Genomic DNA, 17,798 nt, shown 5'->3' on the forward strand with positions numbered 1-17,798 from the left:
CCCACATTCTCCCAAAATGCAGTGGATTGATGACATTGCTAGAGCCTCTTGCAAAAAAATCTCTGCAACTGAGCAGAGGAAAAATGTAGCCAGTTGAACATTAACTGCATAGTCTTGGATTCCATTCAATACTGGAATAACTGGAGTCAAAAAAGGAATGGGGAAAACATCATCAATAATTAGCAGGGGGATCTGTCCTGAATTAAAATTTGCATACAACTGCATACAAGCCTGTTATCATGAGATTTTATTTAATTGGAAAAAATAATAATTGAATTACTAGATTACTTTTACCATTTTGGGTTTTTAATAAAACCCACCTATTCTGTTTTCTGTTTTTCCTTTCCCTTGCCAACTCTTCACCTAAAAATGGAAAAATTATATTGTACAATGTACAGTTTGCCAGAAGAACAGAGCAGGAAGGCACGAATAACTTACATGTTTTAAATTGGTCCTTTAATCAAAGTCACCTATTCCAATATGTTATTTTTTCACAGGAGAAATACAAAACCACATTGCATAGGATTTAGATTTCATCTGTACTAACAAAACAGTCCCAGACTGGTGCCCCAGACTTGCCCCACAGGCCAAGCACCACAGCCTGGCTCTGTGTCTGTGTGCTGAAACTTTCTTCCTCCCTGAAACAGAGTGGCTGCATCTGAAGAGCCTCTTGGATGTAGTTTTTGGGCTATGACCTTACCTGAACTACATCAGGGATAGCTGGCCTGAGCCAAAAAACTGCTAGGGAGTATACTTACCATTAAACACTCACTGTAGAGGTCTGTGAGCTGGTTTTTGAGCCTGTTTACTTACACAAATGTATAAAAATCTATGTCATAAATCAGGGTGCATGCATTTTGGGCACATAAAAATGTATAAAATGAAATGCTCCTTTTAAAAATGTATCCGCAAGATTCAGACCATTTATTTCAACACAGACAGATCTTTTTTTTCATAGAAGAAAAGCTGATGCTTTAAGTTGATGGCCATAATGTACCATTAAAAACTGTGTTCAAACAAAAGTGCTGATGAATGACAAAAAGAAATGAAAATGCTTTTTAATAAGAAACAACTGGGCTAAAAGCAAACATTTCAAAGACAGATTAAACTGTGTGATCCATCCTAAGGCTCCTGCTCTGGCACAGCCATAGCTCTTTAAAAAGAACAACTGAAGACTTTCCCTGCCAACATCCTTCCATCACAGCCAGTGAATTCACTTGCAGTTCGTAGAGCATGTTTTGCACGTAGCAGGACACATCCACAGTGCAGCTCTGCTGTGGCAGAGCAGCCAGATGGAGGTTTGAGGTGCTCTAAGGCTGGCTGTGAGGGTCTTAATGCAGCAGGCGGGACACAATGCAATTTCTTACAGCAAAATCCACTGTGAGTTTGGACGTGACGGCCCGTTCTGAAAGAAGTGCAGTCTCAACATCAGGTCAAGCTTCTTCAAAAGTATTACTGAAGAGGTGAGTAGCAGCCTGGAAAAAAGTCTCAAGGCAAGGCTGGTTCCACACTAGGACTGGCATTTAGTGTCAGCTAGGGTAACATTTCCTACCTGAAGTGTCACTTTGACACCCCTTCTGACATCTGTACAGACTCCCATTCATAGAACTGCTTTGGAAGGACTCTTCTTTCTCTCTGTAGGTTAGCTGCAGAAGGTGCAAGCTTCCTACTTCTATCCAGCTTCATCTCACCAAAGCTAAGAGTGATGGGCAATGGAACAAATAATTACTGTACATTTCACACCATAAAGGTCAGTATATGACTAATTTGACAGAAACTGTTGCAAGCCCATTACAAACACTGTGATCAATTTTATAGAGGAGTTTTGAATCTACATATAATGCAGCTATATAGATCTGTACGTAATCGGATTCTTAAAGGTTGCAGTTGGAGAATTATGAATGTGCTGTGGGAGTGGTAACACATGAGCATATTTTTCCAAGTGAAAAGGATGGGAACTATTATAAGTAAAGTGTTGAGCTATGTTCATGCAGAAACACTAATGTTTGCAGATGGATTTCATGTGGAAGGTGGACTGTTACAGTTTTAAGCCTCACTGATGCAAGAAGGTGTCAACTGAGGAACCAAGGGGGTTTCTATCAGCTATGAAGTAACGTAAAACTAGGAATAATGCTGGTTTTCCTGTATTTCCTCCATCGAAGCAGAACACCTCCCACTCCACATTTTTCCACATCTGTGCTGCCTCCTCCTCTTCGCTGTTTGTTTTCCCTTGGGATAGCAGCAAGGAAGCAATTGAGGTAAATGGTCCGTGGAGGAAGAGGTGACACAGATGAGCAATCTGACAGGAATCACAGTGTTTTTCCTATACATATGCAAGGTACATATGAACTTATAAACATAAGGCTGTTAGTTCTCTTCTGTATGGTACTGGCTGCAAGGAAAGGAACCAACTACCTGTGGACATTGGAGAGCCAAGTGCCTTGAAAGAGGAGGTCAGGAGGAGGAAGAGTATGTGTATTTTTACTACTCCTATTGCCTGTACATAGGGATTTCAGTCAAAAAAATACCCCAGAATTTGGATTTGTAAGGTAAAAGGCCTAGTGAAACGCAGATCTGACAGCAAATATGTGGGAAAAGGAGACTTGCCGTGTGAAAGAGGAAGCCTTTAATTCTTGCCAAGGGCGAGGGAAACAAGAAATCTCAGGAGTTTTCAGTCCGCAAGGATTAGCTTGTAACTATATTATGGTCTGTCAGTTTATCAGAACTGGAGTGTGTTTCCAAAGCAGAGAAAGAAGAGGGCAAGTTATTAGTTGTAATAGATCAGCTATTGTGAGAAATCAGTTATTTTTATTTTAGGGTATTACTCCAAGTAAAATAATTTTTCATGTTGTAAGTATTTAGTGTTACTGTGATGAAAATGTTAATTAAGTTAGGTTTATTAACAGAATACAGCAGCCTGGGTTTTATTATGGAGTTCCATATGCCATATTTGGATGATCAAATAAGAAGTAATTTAATTAATTTTAAAAGATATTAAAGGACAACTTTTGGGAGTTGTTTCCTAAAGTAACACTGCAAATAATGATCTTCATCTTGTTTCTGCCATGTGGGTAAATGAAAAAACTTCTCTTTCGTTATAATAACCTTGATTTTTGCAGTCAAATTTCCTAACATCTATGCTCTTTGATTTGGGTGAACTTGCTTGGACTGATTTCCATATAATAACATCAGTAATGAAAACACTCATGTTTAGAGGGCTGAACCTAATAAATCCAATAAGCAAACAAGCTAAAGAGATAGAATACCTGGAAAATCACTAATTACTTACAGTTGCTGTATCATCACAGAAGTTACTATTATTTTCAAAAAGTATCTCCAAAAGGTTTGAGGAGCTTCACCCTACACACACACACACACACACACACACACACACACACACACACACACACACACACACACACACACACACAATACTTTGTCCATTGCTGGGGCAAGGGAACAGCAATCTGTCCTTCTTCTGTGGTTTGGAAGCAAGAGAGGCAGGTGTATACAGCAGGAATCACCTTTCCAGCATGCCATGGGAAGGCAGGTGATGTAGCAGTGGGAAGTATTTACCTTCTCCAGCTCAGTAAAGGAGAATGGGGCAGTCTATGTTGTCTGCACAATGTGAAGGTCTTAAGCCTGTCTCTCTCTGAAATCAGTGAGGGAGGGAAAGGCTTTTGTTTCCTGCCTTATGTACAGAAGTGAGAGAGGTCGTATTCTCCCACTTCCTAGCCTGCCAACCAGCCAAAAATTAGAGCCCCACAGGAAGACTGGTTTGTCACGTCGTGCTGTTAGCAGAGGCTTCAAGGCAGCCCATCTGCTGCCACTGTCATGCTGGTGCTGTTATATGGAAGAGCTGCCAGAGAAGACACCCCGCTTCTGGGCTGTTTATTGAGTCCTTGGGAATAAGAAGCAGGGTGCGTTCAGAAGGGCTGGAGTAGACTGTGGGAATGGGAAACCTGAAGGATTTGGGGGCAGGGAGAATGTGAAGCTGCTGGATTTTCTGGGAAAGTGTGCATGAAATCAATGGGCTGTTGTGGGGAGGGAAGAAGGAAGAATTTGTAATTCATATATTTGTTCTCTGATAGGGAAATATAATACTGGTGGATTTGCTTTTGAGAGAAAAAAAAAATACTATTTGAGAAGAAGGTTACTTGCATGACCAGAAAATGATTGAGGGAACCCCATTTTAAAAGAACTGGATGCCTAAGCCTGAATTAATGAACTAGGAACTGCTGTTGAAACAATGCAAGGAATTTCCGAAGGAAAGACAGAAGGGACCTTGGAAAAGCAAGAAGGTAGGAAAAATTATCAATTTAATGATCAAGTTCAAAACAGATCAGAGATACTTTTGCTAGTTTGTTTCCTTTCTCTCTCTTTTAAAAATCCTTTTCCTCAGAAATAAATATTTAAGTGGAAATATATGTGATTGTGACCCCGTCAGTTCTTTGGTTTGTAAGGGAGGAGAGGAGGACTGGATTTTGTTTACTTTTTGAAAAAGAAAATGCATCATAACTGAAAACTGACAAGCAGGCTATTGTTTCACTTTTCAGATACATGACCACAGAAAACATTTAGGCTGAGATCTCACAAATTTTCATAACATTTTCCTCATTTTTTTCACAGTTTGCTTTTGACACCTGAGAGTTCCCAGTATCTCTAAATGAAGAGGGGAAAGTGACAGAAATGTAGAAATTATTTAAAATGGAATATCTAAAAGCTTTGTCCAGCTCAAATTCTAACGTGTCTGTTCTCCTGTGTTATTATCACTGGCATTTAAATCATACTGTCATTATAATGTCTTTGCTGTTGCTGCAGAGTGAATTAGGAGGGGGATTTTACTGATGCCAGCTGCAATTAAGCATGAAATTTCAGTTTTCATTTTGCCCCTTGTCTCACTGTTCATATGAGTTTTATCCAAACTCTCTCTGGCCAACAGGAGCCTTTTCCTTGGTTTCGTCTCACACCCAGATCCTCAGACAGTTTCTTTTACAGCAAGACCTTCTTTTGGTCCCATTTATTTCTTGAAAGCCTGGACAAAGCAGTTTGTATTTTGTAGAAAGACATGTGATAGTGCTTAGACAGCAGCAGGCTTTCTAGCTTGATTGCCTATGGAAATCAGATTGGTGTTAACAACCAGTTTTGATGTCTGTTATTGTCCTCTATTTTCATAATCTTGAAACCCTTTTCCATTTTCAGCTAGATCTGACAGATATCTTCAGTTTTCAGAGACACTGAACTGCAAATCTCAATAAATTAGTGTCTGGGACAGAAGAAGGTCCAAAGCAGTCTTTACTGAGAGAAAACCAGAAGCTCAAGTATAATCAGAAATCAGAGTGGCAACAGAGGAGCAAGGCAATGTTAATGCTCTAGTCATGAAAAAAGCTTTGGCCAGAATTTGTTGTTCAGAGGAGAGTTCAACTACAAAACCTGGAGCTCAAGGGAATCAGGCTTCAGGCATTCTGCTGATCATGGAACGGTTCATGTTCCTAGGAAAGACTTGTGACTGAAGTAAATCTTGGTAGATACAGACTTATTCTTTCATTTGAAGAGAATGAAAACTTTTATTCCAAAAAGTCAACAGGAAGTGAAAAAAAAATGCAGTTGTTTTCCTGAATTTTCTAGGCAAGCCTGCAAAACCCACACATTTGTTCACCTTTCTCTGAAGTCCTTCCATTCATTCGTTTGGTTAATGATCACATATTTTTTTCTTTTTATTTACAAACGACAAGTAAGAAGTTATTGATTCCTTTTATTAAGTCAAAACTCAAATGTTGCCAGAATGAAGCAATTTGTACCAGAGGTCACTTTACTGTCACCATTTATAATAAGAGATTAGAGACTGTGTTAATGATAAATGTGGAGTAGTGAAAATGCATCTAATTCTATATGGCAACTTTTTTTTACCTGTGTTTTCATCGTTATTAACCTATGTACAATTCCTTTTTTGGAGGAAGCATCTCATCTTTTGAACTCAGAAATTGCTCTTTTTTTTCAATTCAAGTGTTCAAAGAAATGCCCCAATAAGAAGAAAAATATGAGGATAAATAAGTGCTGTACCTTGATAGGAACAGTCAAGAGGACAAATACAAGGTGTGGAAAATCTGAGTAGGTGGCAGACCAACAAAAGGGAGTTTGAATGCGAGTCAGCAGATTTATCCTGCTGCAAAAAAAAGAATCCTTGTAATGTATAAGTGGGGGTGTGCTATATAAGGTATGGGAAGCAATATTTTGCCATATGAATAAAGTCTTGTCTAGGGTACTGTGTCCAGCTAAGGGCAGATAACAGTTCGAGAAATGTCTGTACCAATTGGCAAGAATTCAGAGGTGATCAACAAGAATTATTCGAGGTCCAAAAAACATGACTTGTGAGAAAAGATTGAAAGAGTTGGGTTTGTTTAGTCTAGGGAAGGGAAGAATGTGGAGAGACGTGATAATAGCCACTATGAACAGGACAAAACATGATGTGTTTGAATTGCCTCAACAGAATTAGGGTGGGCATTAGCAAAAGAAGCTTTTTAATGTCAAGATAGTGAAGTGCCGGATTAGCTTGTTTCAGGAAGCTATGGAGTCTTTCACTGGAGATTTAAAGAGCAATTTAGACAAACATTTGCCAGGTGAGTTATGAGACTCAAGTTTGCTTATATGTAACCCTGCCTAGGGTAGGAGAATAGACAGGATGACCTCTTAGAGGTCTAATGACAGCCTACTTTTTAATCTCTGTTCCATGGCAGCCTACTTTTTTATCTCAATTACACTAGAAAGTCACTTTTCTACCATTGTTTAAAATAATAATTTTTAATCTTTTAAAATATTTTTAAAGTGAATGGGGCCTAATCCTCTGTTTCCTCACACACAGTACTTCCACTTACATGCACATAAGTGCATGCAACCCATCATTATCTTGACTGATTTTTATCCTGACTGTTCATTATTCTGAACATTTCATGTCCAGAAACAAGTGACTTTAAAGGCTATATTAGATTTAGCGTTATCCCTTCATAATAATGATAAACTGTGCAATATCTATTTTTAAATGCATATTCATTATAATTTTAAAAATTGAATGATTCTATTAATAACTGGCTTAATAAGCTTTAGTAATCTTTAAAGTAGCTTTATTAAGTCTGATACATTTTTACTCAAGATAGCTGCTTCTGGGGTACATTCAGTTACACTTTCTAACATGAAAAGAATGTAGTGTTCTGTTACTGTTTTTTACTCCTTTTAGCTGTGAAAAATAGGTAGTTAAAAGGCAGCTGAATTGGTCTTTGGAATAAATATCCCTTCCTTTTTATCAGTTTTAAATTTCTGACTTTTAATTTTACTGCTTTCCTTCTGCTCCTGAATTATAGGTCAAAATTAACAAAACTACACCCTTTGCATTCCTTATGCCAGCCCTTTCTGGTGCATCCCTTCTCATTCACCTCTCTAAAATCCACAGACCTACTATTTCCAGCCTGTCTTGCAGATGTCCCTTTGTCTCTGTAAGTGTCAAAACAGGGTGTTGACTGGATGCCTTCTGAGCAATAGCATGTCACATGCACTGAGAGGAGAAGCACAGCTGAGAACAGTATCTTTGGAGCAGCAGCAGAATGGCCAGATGGCTTTAATTTGATTTTTTGGACCATTTTAGCTAGCCAAGTACACAAGAATTACATAGAAGACAGGTTACCTGGCATTTTCTGTTATCTTAAATGTAATAGCAACTACTAACAGCAATGGAAAAGCTTTGCAAGACCCTTTCAGGAGGATGATACAGCATAATCTGCTTCAAACACTTAGATTTCACCTTCATGGCTAACAAACAAAAATTGAAATTAAACTTGAAGAACACAAATTGAAGAATAGTAGGAATGTTGTAACTAATACTCTGTGGAGAAACAAAAGCAAATGAAATAGGGAAATATAGTACCTTCTTAGTTCATCAGACGTAGCTGGAAAAGAGAAACAAGCTACCGAAGAAAAATTCATACAACTAGGTCTGTCAAAGCATGAAACTTAAAGCTAAACATAGATTTTAAAATAATTTTAAATTATTCCATTTGGACTGATAATTTATTTGAAATGAGATGAAAAAGAATAGTTAAATTCTTTGGAGGAGAGGGTTATTTTGCTATCTATCTGACACAGAGAGAGCTCACCATGTGGGTGACAAGATTGTAATGAGCTGTAAAACCAGTATCTATATCAGGTCAGTGTGCTTTAGTATCTAATAGAATAACAAAAGTCTGTTTTCCAGATGCACATTTGAAAGATGTGCTTCCTTACAAAATCATCTCTGTCAGCTCAGAAATAGAACTATTATTAACTGAAAAATATTCTGTCAATAATGGGTGTTGAAATTTATCTGTTGTTGAAAGGTTCATCTTGGTGCGAAAGACCTATTTTTTTTTACTAGCTTTTAGTACACTGGATAAGTTTGTCTTATTTTACATGCACAAATGTAGGGTTCACGGATTCAGCAAAGGCTGTTTGTTTTGGTTGGCATTAGTTTTGCTAGTATATAAATAATTTAAAGTCTATTAATGAGGACAACAGGGTGATTTTGTACCCCAGAGGCTGCAACAGTGATCCAGGTGGCCAAAGGAGACAAAGCAGGGGTCTGAACCTTAATGTCCCTCAATGGCATAGTTGTGCTGTCTGTCCCTCAATACGTATTGAAATGATAGGGCTGGTCTTTCTTATTTCTCCTAAGAGGGGAAGACTTTTTTCCAGTGCAATTTTTATTCCAATGTGCTTTTTCTTCCAAAATCAGCAGGACAAAACAAACACTGAAGCTTCTAAGATGTGAATAAAAATGGAAATCCTTGTCTTCCAGGCAGCTCTAGCTGGTGCCTGTTGCCAGCTTTGGGGAAGATGCTTATATAGCTTCAGGAATTTAACAGCAGGAAATAACCTTACATTGGAAAGATATGCACCTATATAGCATCTGTGTATGTGTGTATGCAATTTGAAGAGTTCTGTGATGTACAGTTCACCAAAAGCCATCTTCCAACAATGAGGACCCAAAGTATTGGCTTGTGCTCACCCGTCTTGATGCTGTTATGTTGTCTTGGGGTTTTGGTCAGCCTTGAAAACAAATTTCAAGGCCACTATATGAAAAAAAAAAAAAAAAAAAAGTAAACTACCATATTGTTAACATTCTCCAGCTGGCTATCAGTTCCCTGCATGGAACTGCAAAGTGACATTTAAATTGTGATTTATTTTTGTAAATAAAGAGCAGGCCCATTATGCCAGCCCTATAAGACTCTGGGTGTTTGCAATGGTCAATTACTGTGGAAACTGCTTAAATGAGTAAATGTTTGGATAAGGATCTGGCATAAACTCCTCCATTTTAAACAAAAATAATGCAAAATATCATTAGACCAAGACGTCCCAACCACTTCATCTGTTTGTTGCTAAATCTATATCCTTCCCTGGAATTCTTCACTGCAGATCTACAAAGGAATAAATGAAAAACTGCTGTTCTGCCACTTAACCTATAGCAAGCAGCCTTTAAAAACAACTCTTTTCATCTGTTACATTCCAACCATATTTAGCTGTTTTTATCAGAGCTGTGTGGTAGGAAATGATCTGCGGGGGTTTTGTAACACTGAAATATGAGGATATGCAAGTACTGTTTTGAATCCAATATAATCCTGCACATGAACTTGTCCCATTGAAATTAAAATCATAAAAGCATACCTGTACACACCCTTCCTGAATTCAATTCTAAATGCCTCTGTTACTGTAATCCTGCTTGCTGTGGCAAATCTTGCTTCTTCGGGGAAAATCATAGCTTAACAAGAACCCAGTATATTGCCATTCTGTACTAGTCCCTTCAATATTTCCAAACAGTGTGAATGGAACAAATTAGAAAATGCATAGATAGCACAAAAATTAAACCAGTACATTTTAATACTTATCAATGAATACAGAAATACACAGAGGCATAACTTTACACAAACTGAAAGAGAGACTCTGAAATATTAGGCTCACTATCTCAGAATATACATTTTAAAAGCAATACCTGCTTTATGTGAATTCAAATAAAGTAAGACATGCTATTTGGTCTATTATCATGTGACATTGAAGCCCACATGCAGCTTGTTGTCAGACTAAGTTACTAATTCTCTTTTCAGTGTTCAATATTTTTACTAGATCTATCTAGATTTACTTTATTATTATTACACACACACACACATTTATTTTATCCCATTTCCAGTTACAGCTTTTGTTCTTTTCTTGCTGTAATCACAGGCTTCCCAAGCAATGAGGTTCCCAGTCAGTGTGCTATTCATCATATTATCTACGTTCATGTTTCTTAATTTTAGTTGCAAGGAAAAAAGCTTCTTACTATGGCAATATTGGTTCCAGAGCTCCTAACTTCACAGCACAAAATGTTCCAATCTGTCAAGGAGCCTCTAACTGTTGCTCAAATTCATTCTATTTATAGTGAAGTTAACACAGTCCATTTTCCCATAGGTTTATATCTTAAGCTTGATCCCTGGTGTGGATTTTCTTGTAGCTAAGAAAGACTGGAGTCATGCTCCATCTTTCCCCTGAGTGAAGGCCTAATAGGGTCTCTTTCTGCTGTCCAACACCTCATTTTTACACAGTGTTTCAGGCCTTGGCATTTTTGAAATCTCTGGTTCTCTGAAAAATATAGTGAGATTTAATCTTTGAATTTAAAAGATTTGTGTTTGGAAGGGAAGCAGAAAAGGCAGAAGGGAAAAGCAGATGCACACAGACAAAGACTCACAGATATGCAGGCCACAGAAGAACACTAATGTCTGGAGAACCCCCAAAACCTGAACAGAACCAATGGTGCACCCTGACCCAGGGGTGTTGCAGGGGGACAACTGTCCCCATCGTCTGGATGGGAGACCCACCAGATGTGTCAATGGGAGGTGTTCTTCCTGGACACCTTACAGACTGAGGGGATTAAAGGGATATGGGACACATCATGGGATGCCAGTAAGAACATTTTTATCATGAGGAGAAAACAAGTTCTGGGAAAAGGAGGGATCAAGGTTATTTTGGATCTTTGGAAATTAGTGTGGGAAGACAGATAGAAAAGATTATAAAAGCAGTTGTCACGTGTAAACAGGTTGCTGGCCAGTACACTTGTCTGGCCATGCCCTGTTCTTGGTCACCACACTCTGTCCTGTCTTCTTAGTCAAGTCTGTTCCTGACTATTTTCTTGAGGAAAGGGATCTCTATTCTGTGTGCATGTGTGTGTATGGAGGCCTAAGTGCCAGCCACTGGGGAGGTCACCATGAGACATGGGGTCCCATTTGTCTCTGGTGCTGGTAACTGGAGAAAGTGAAGAGTGTGCCTATATTGTGGGTGTGTATGTCAGAACAATTATTGGAGTGACAGGATACTGTCTGAGAGACAGCTCCTGGGAGGCCAGCTACTAGGTCTGGACAAGCTAGCAGAGCTAACTTGTTGCATGTGTGTCTGTACATGATGCAGCTGGAGGAAAAGGGGATCCAAGAGCCAGCTACTGGATAACAAAGATTGTCTGAGGCCAGTTACTGGAGAGATGTGTAGTGTGCCTGCGTATATGTGTGTGTGTGTGTGTGTGTGTGTGTGTGTAGGTCAGAGTACCAACAGCTGAAGCGGGGTTGCAGGTCTTAGTACTTTGTTTGCCCAGATGCTAGTAAGTGGGAAAATCTGGGGATCCAGAGACCAGCTACAGGATAGACTGTCTAGGTTCAATTACCATAGGGATACACGTATATATTTTCCACTAATAGGCTTTCATCCTGATCAGCCAGAGAGGGGAACAGGATCATAAAATCATTTAGGTTGGAAAAAGGCTTTAAGATCATCAAGTCCAATCATTAACACAGCCAAGCCCACCACTAAACCATGTCCCTAAGCACCATGCCTACATGACTTTTAAATACCTCCAGGGGTGGTGACTCAACCACTTCATTGGGCAGCCTGTTCCAGCACTTGATAACCCTTTCAGTGAAGAAATTTTTCCTAATATCCAATCTAAACCTCCCCTGGTGCAACCTGAGGCCATTTCCTCTCATCCTATCACTCGTTACCTGGGAGAAGAGACCGACACTCGCCTCGCTACAACCTCCTGTCAGGTAGTTGTAGAAAGTGATAAGGTCTCCCCTCAGCTTCTTTTTCTCCAGACTAAACAGCCCAGTTCCCTCAGCTGCTCCTCATAAGACTTGTGCTCTAGACCGTTCACCAGCTTTGTTGTCCTTCTTTGGAGGTGCTCCAGCACCTCAATGTATTTCTTGTAGTGAGGGGCCCAAAACCGAACACAGTATTTGAGTTGCAGCCTCACCAGTGTCAAGAACAGAGGGACAATCACTTCCCTAGTCCTGCTGACCACTGTATTTCTGATATAAGCCAGGATGCTATTGGCGTTCTTGGCCACCTGGGCACACTGCTGGCTCATATTCAGCTGTCATTAAGTACCTCAACCTTTTCCCCATCCTTTGTCACTATGTTTCCCTCCACATCCAATAAAGGATGGGGATTCTCTGCCCTCCTATTGTTGTTAAAGTATTTATAGAAATATTTTTTACTGTCTTTTACTGCAGTTTCCAGATTAAGTTCTAGTTGGGCTTTGGCTCTTCTAATTTTCTCCCTGCATAACCTCACAATATCCTTGTAGTCTTCCTGAGTTGCCTGCCCCTTCCTCCAAAGTTCATAAACTTTCCTTTTTTTCCTGAGTTCCAGCCAAAGTTCTTTGTTTAGCCAGGCCACTTTTCTTCCCCTGCTGCTCGTCTTTTCTGCACGTGGGTATGGCCTGCTCCTGCATCTTTAAGAGTTCCTTCTTGAAGAATGTTCAGCCTTCCTGGACTCCTTTTCCCTTCAGGACTGCCTCCCAAGGGACTCTGTCAAGGAGCCCCTTAAACAGGCCAAAGTCTGCCCTGTGGAAATCTAAGGTAGCAGTTCTGTTAACCCCTATCCTTACTGCTCCAAGAAGTGAAAACTCTTATCCTTTCATGATTGCTATGCCCAAGATGACCTCCAACCACCCCATCACCCACAAGCCCTTCTCTGTTCACAAACAACGGGTCCAGTGGGGCACTTTCCCTAGTTGGCTCACTCACCAGTTGTGTCAAGAAGTTATCTTCCACACACTCCAGGAATCTCCTGGGCCGTTTGTTCTTCACTGTATTGAATTCCGAGTATATCTCTGTTAAGTTGTTGAGTTGATGAGGCCATTGGTGCTGTTTGCACTTGCATGGATGCTGTCTGTGTTGATCTGTGTGGCCAGACATCAATATATATGTGTATATGTGCATGTATATGTATAGCATGCATACGTATGCATGTGTGCCTAATGGGAATACTTGCTCAGCCTTACTACTGGCTGGACTTGGACACATGGAATTGTGACAGCATTGCTTTCGTTGGGCTACGAGATTCAGGAACTCTTAACACATATGATTGCATTTCATTTCCTTAGGTTATCAAAAACAATAATATAACTTCTTAGAGCATTAACAAAATGTGTTAGTGTCCATTTTTTCTCCTCATCTTTGTTTTTCCCTGGAATCAATCTTTGTGTGCCTTCTCGCCTTCTTTCTGGAAATGATTCGACAGATGCCTCAGCTGTTATTGCCAACATTTCTTTGCAGGCAACTCCTTTCCCATGAGAAATCATCTTTCTAGACTCAGTACTTATTACAGGATAACTCCTGGAATGTGCCAGTATCCTAGGAGAGTAGTTGGCACCTCCTTGCTTGATAATTTGGTCTTTCTTTTCCTAGTGGTTACTCAAACTCTAGGATCTTTCTCCTCTTGACCATATGCACACTCAGAGTTGATACACAGAAGAACTGGCCGGTAATAAATAAACAAACATTGTTTCGCCATGAATGCAGCACTGAAGCTACTGGAAAATAACAGTGGCATACTGTGATATTTTTAGAGCAGAATACTAAGGTGCTGCTATTGGTGCTCTTGGTCTTAATTTGTGATTACCAGGCTGATTGAGGGATCTTTTTCCTCCTTTTCTTCACAGCAGTCATCTACGAAAAGGTCTTGTACTCAAACACTTGAGTACAAGAGAGAAGGAGCTGTCTGTTAGCATCTGATCTGACTCCTCAGGTGCTTCTTCACTCAACTCCCCATCTTTTCTCATCATTAGCTATGAGCTTTTAGGACACCTGAGTCTATAGAAATGTTGGCCCAACAGCCCAGACCTCTGCTGTTGCAAGCAACTCTGTTACATGTAATGCTATACATAAATTGAACATGGTCCAGCTCAAAAATAATTCACTTTTCATAGCTACTTTTCTTTACTGGAAGGAGCGTTAAAAACTAAAGTGCTTGAATGATTAAAAGTATGCTTTAACGATGTAGCTTCAGTGTCCTCAGTGCCTCTTAAAATTAATTTAATTTTCAGTGTCTTTGCTCAGATACCTCTTCTTCCCCTACAGGCCTTCTAGCTCCTTTCATATTTCTAGTCAGTAATTACAATCCCTCTCTGCTTTGTTTTACTAGGCCAGACAAACCCTTCTCTGTTATTTCTTCTCTGAGGGGCTTGCTATTCCTGATACTCTCTAGTATCTCTCCACTGTGACTTATCCAGACGCAGTTCATCTTTCCCGGTTATTTAAGCTTACCCCTCCAAGAGAAATTTAAAGCTCCTTCCTCCAGTGGTGCACACCACACAGTACCTGAGCAAGGACACAGAAATAGTTCAGTTATGACTCATGATGCTGAATAATTCCACCTCATCATTAACTCAAAAAGTTTGGACAATTTGTGATTCCGTGGATATAACATACATGTTCACACAGCAAATTACTGAAACTGACTTAGATTTAATATCTTCCTTTTAATCTTCCCACTACCTGTAGGGCTAATTATAGAGGACCATACTGGATAATTAAAATGCTTCTATTTTTTAAAGATATCCTTCTGTGTATTTTTTTTAATGAAGGTATTTTAACATTTGAAATATGGAAGTTTATGAATTGATGTCTTTTTATTTAAAAGTACAAGATGGCACAAACTCATAAACGTCCCTGTCTTGAATATATAAAGTATAGGAATGCATATAAATCATCACAGATTAAAACTATAGAACATCAAACAAGGTGAAACATGCTAATTAACAGTTATGATAGCGAAAACTCTTTCATCTTGTTTATTTGTTTTATTGATTTTTGGAGTAGCTATGTGTGCTAGAGGCTTGTGATATGAGAGAACAGCACAGTCCAGCAGTCCCTCACACAGAAATAGTTCTAAAGGACATTCCAGAACTAGGGGCTGCAAAACGATAAAAATGAAATTTAAAAATATTACCAAAAATATAAGCATGACAAAATTCAAGCAAATAAATATGCCATATTTAGACTTAGAGTGGACAGAACTCAAGACAGAACACAGAGTCCATACATGAGAGAGATCTTATGAAGTACGAAGCTAGAAAAGAACAGGAATTAGTGGTGTAGGAGGTTGGATTTCTCTTTATTTCCACCTCCTTGGGTCTGTATTTTTTATTTTATTTAGAATTATTGTTTAAAAGAAATGGTTGGAAGTGTGAGATTATAGAAATATTGAGCAGACACCCAAAAATTATATTTACAGTCTGGAAATGAGGAAGGTTAAGGCAAAGCAATTCCCAATAAAGTACTTAGTCAAAGTGCAGGTCTGAGCTCAAGCATTGAGGAGAGAGGAAACATGAAAGAGTGAGCAGAGTAACTGTGATACTCTAAGGAGCTTGGTGCCACTGGGGGTGTCTTCTGCCTTCTATGTGCAGTAGGAGTGAGGACTCCTCTGATGGAGAACACACAGAAGTGGTACTCATAGTCCAGGCAGCTCTTGCTCCAGCGTCTAAGGGTGGATACAGAGTAATTTGTTTTGGACAATCCCAGAGCATACCTTGCATCTTCACCAAACCCAAAAAATTACAATTGAGACAAAGTGGATTCACTCCATTTCCCACTTGGGTACTATGAGTAGAAGGAGACTGTTTATGTGTAAGCCTTTTGACATCAAGCTATATTCTTAAATACACCTCTGCAGCCATTTTAAATTCAGGTGTCTTTAGGCATCACAAGGCTATGTGCTTTAATCCATATCACACCGTAGGTAAGCAGTACAATCAGGAACAGACAGATTTGCTGGTAGGACCACACATAATTAAACCCAGGATGGGTGGCTGAAATGTCAGTCACCAAAGAATGAAATAAGAAGATCAAATGTGCTTTTCTGAATGCTTTGGGAAATAAAATGTTTGGGTTTTTTCCAGCACTCCAATCCCATAAGCATCTTTTTGTTTTCAGTGCTTGATGATATTTGGTTTCAGTTTGCGGTTTTGCTATTGTTCTTTTAAATGAAGTAAAGAAATATATACTAAATAAAATGGGGAGTGTACTTGACCTCTAACATTTCATGAAAGGGCTTGTTATGTTTACCACATTTAAATGAAAAACAACTTTGACTGGAGCAGCAAAAGAAAAGACTAGAAGGAACAAGACAGTTGGATGATAGAAAGTTTTACTAACAGCTAACTCTTTTCAAGATAGGCTTAGATTATGGGACCAAACATTTAAGCAGACACTTGGCAGAGATCTACATTTACTGGAAACTGAATGGTTTACAACCATGGTATGTCTCTGAGACAAGTGTCCTGGGCTGTTTTTACTCTTTTCCTTCCCTATTTTTTCAAGCACATCTTGACGACTGTGTCGACCTATCTACCTATCTACTACCAACCTACCTACACAGTTAGCTCCTCCACTTTCAAATACCCAGAGGAATCACTCCATGATGCTGTATATATCAGCCTTGAAGATACAAGCCAAAGCTAAAAAATAAGGGAAGCTGGAAAAAGGCAACACTCCGGAGTGTGTAGACTCGGGACTTTGCTTCCATTTCTACAAAGGAATCCCAAGTAAAAGACCTACCTGTGTGCAGGCTTTGAATGCACCAGAGCAAAGTTATGTTTGGCTCAAAAGCACTATTTTCCAGTTTCTTCTTGTAGGGATTCCATCCAGGACTCTGTTTTGCTTAGTGTTTTACTGTAAATTACGTAAAACCCAAAAGTCTACAAAAGAAATAAACAGTTCAAACCAAAGTCCTTCATCTGCTTTTACAAACCTTCTAGAGAATGGTCAGCCTCATGTTTGCATCTGCTCATGTTTGTTTGAACCAAGGTCCTAGTTCATTTGACACAAAGTATAATGTAATGATATGGCTTCGCTTATGCTGCTTGACTGAGTATCCAGCACAGAAAAGCTCCAAATCAGGTGAATTTTATGATCATTTTATGAACAGCATGGAAAAAAACCCAATGGAGCAGCTGTGTAGTCTTGGAACTCCAAACTGGTCTAGTAGCTTGCATGCTGCTAGTACAGTTGACTGACTGGTAGGATTGAGCATATATGTGATAGCAATGACTTTTGTTAGTAAGATCAAAGCTAAGGCAATGACAAGACTACCCAGTTCCCTGTGGCAAGATTCTAGATGGCAGACGTAATGGTGAGAAATAATGCTGTGTTTCTATGTGACACTGTTGTGGGAGGGCCCCTTGAGTCTTTGTGTGGGGTGGATTATCTGTCACTGAGACATTGCTGCACTTGAAACTAAAAGTCTTAGAATTTTAGTTCTAATTCAAATCCTCAGACTTACAATATCTTTGATCCCACAGGATCTCTACAGTCCTTACAAGCAGAACAAGATCATGCTTGGAAACAAGTGTGCAAATCTTGTGATTTGTTTTGGACAAATGTAGCCATTTGTATATTGTTTTTTATGTTTGTTTTTTTTGATCATCATTGTTCAATGAACATGTTGAGAATTTTTTTAATCATCTACTT

At 39.2% G+C, this 17,798-nt stretch overlaps 1 long non-coding RNA gene across 1 annotated transcript in view; it reads left to right on the forward strand.

The window, feature by feature from the left end:
• Positions 1 to 3,842: 3,842 nt before the first annotated feature.
• Positions 3,843 to 17,798, forward strand: part of LOC141923679 (uncharacterized) — a 31,648-nt gene continuing 17,692 nt past the window's right edge. The window contains exons 1-2 of the long non-coding RNA XR_012623378.1: positions 3,843 to 3,920; positions 4,092 to 4,301. This is a non-coding gene — a long non-coding RNA (uncharacterized LOC141923679). The remainder of the gene's footprint in view (positions 3,921 to 4,091; positions 4,302 to 17,798) is intronic.

Source organism: Strix aluco, chromosome 5 (assembly GCF_031877795.1).
Source record: "Strix aluco isolate bStrAlu1 chromosome 5, bStrAlu1.hap1, whole genome shotgun sequence".
In the NCBI taxonomy this organism is placed as follows: domain Eukaryota; kingdom Metazoa; phylum Chordata; class Aves; order Strigiformes; family Strigidae; genus Strix; species Strix aluco.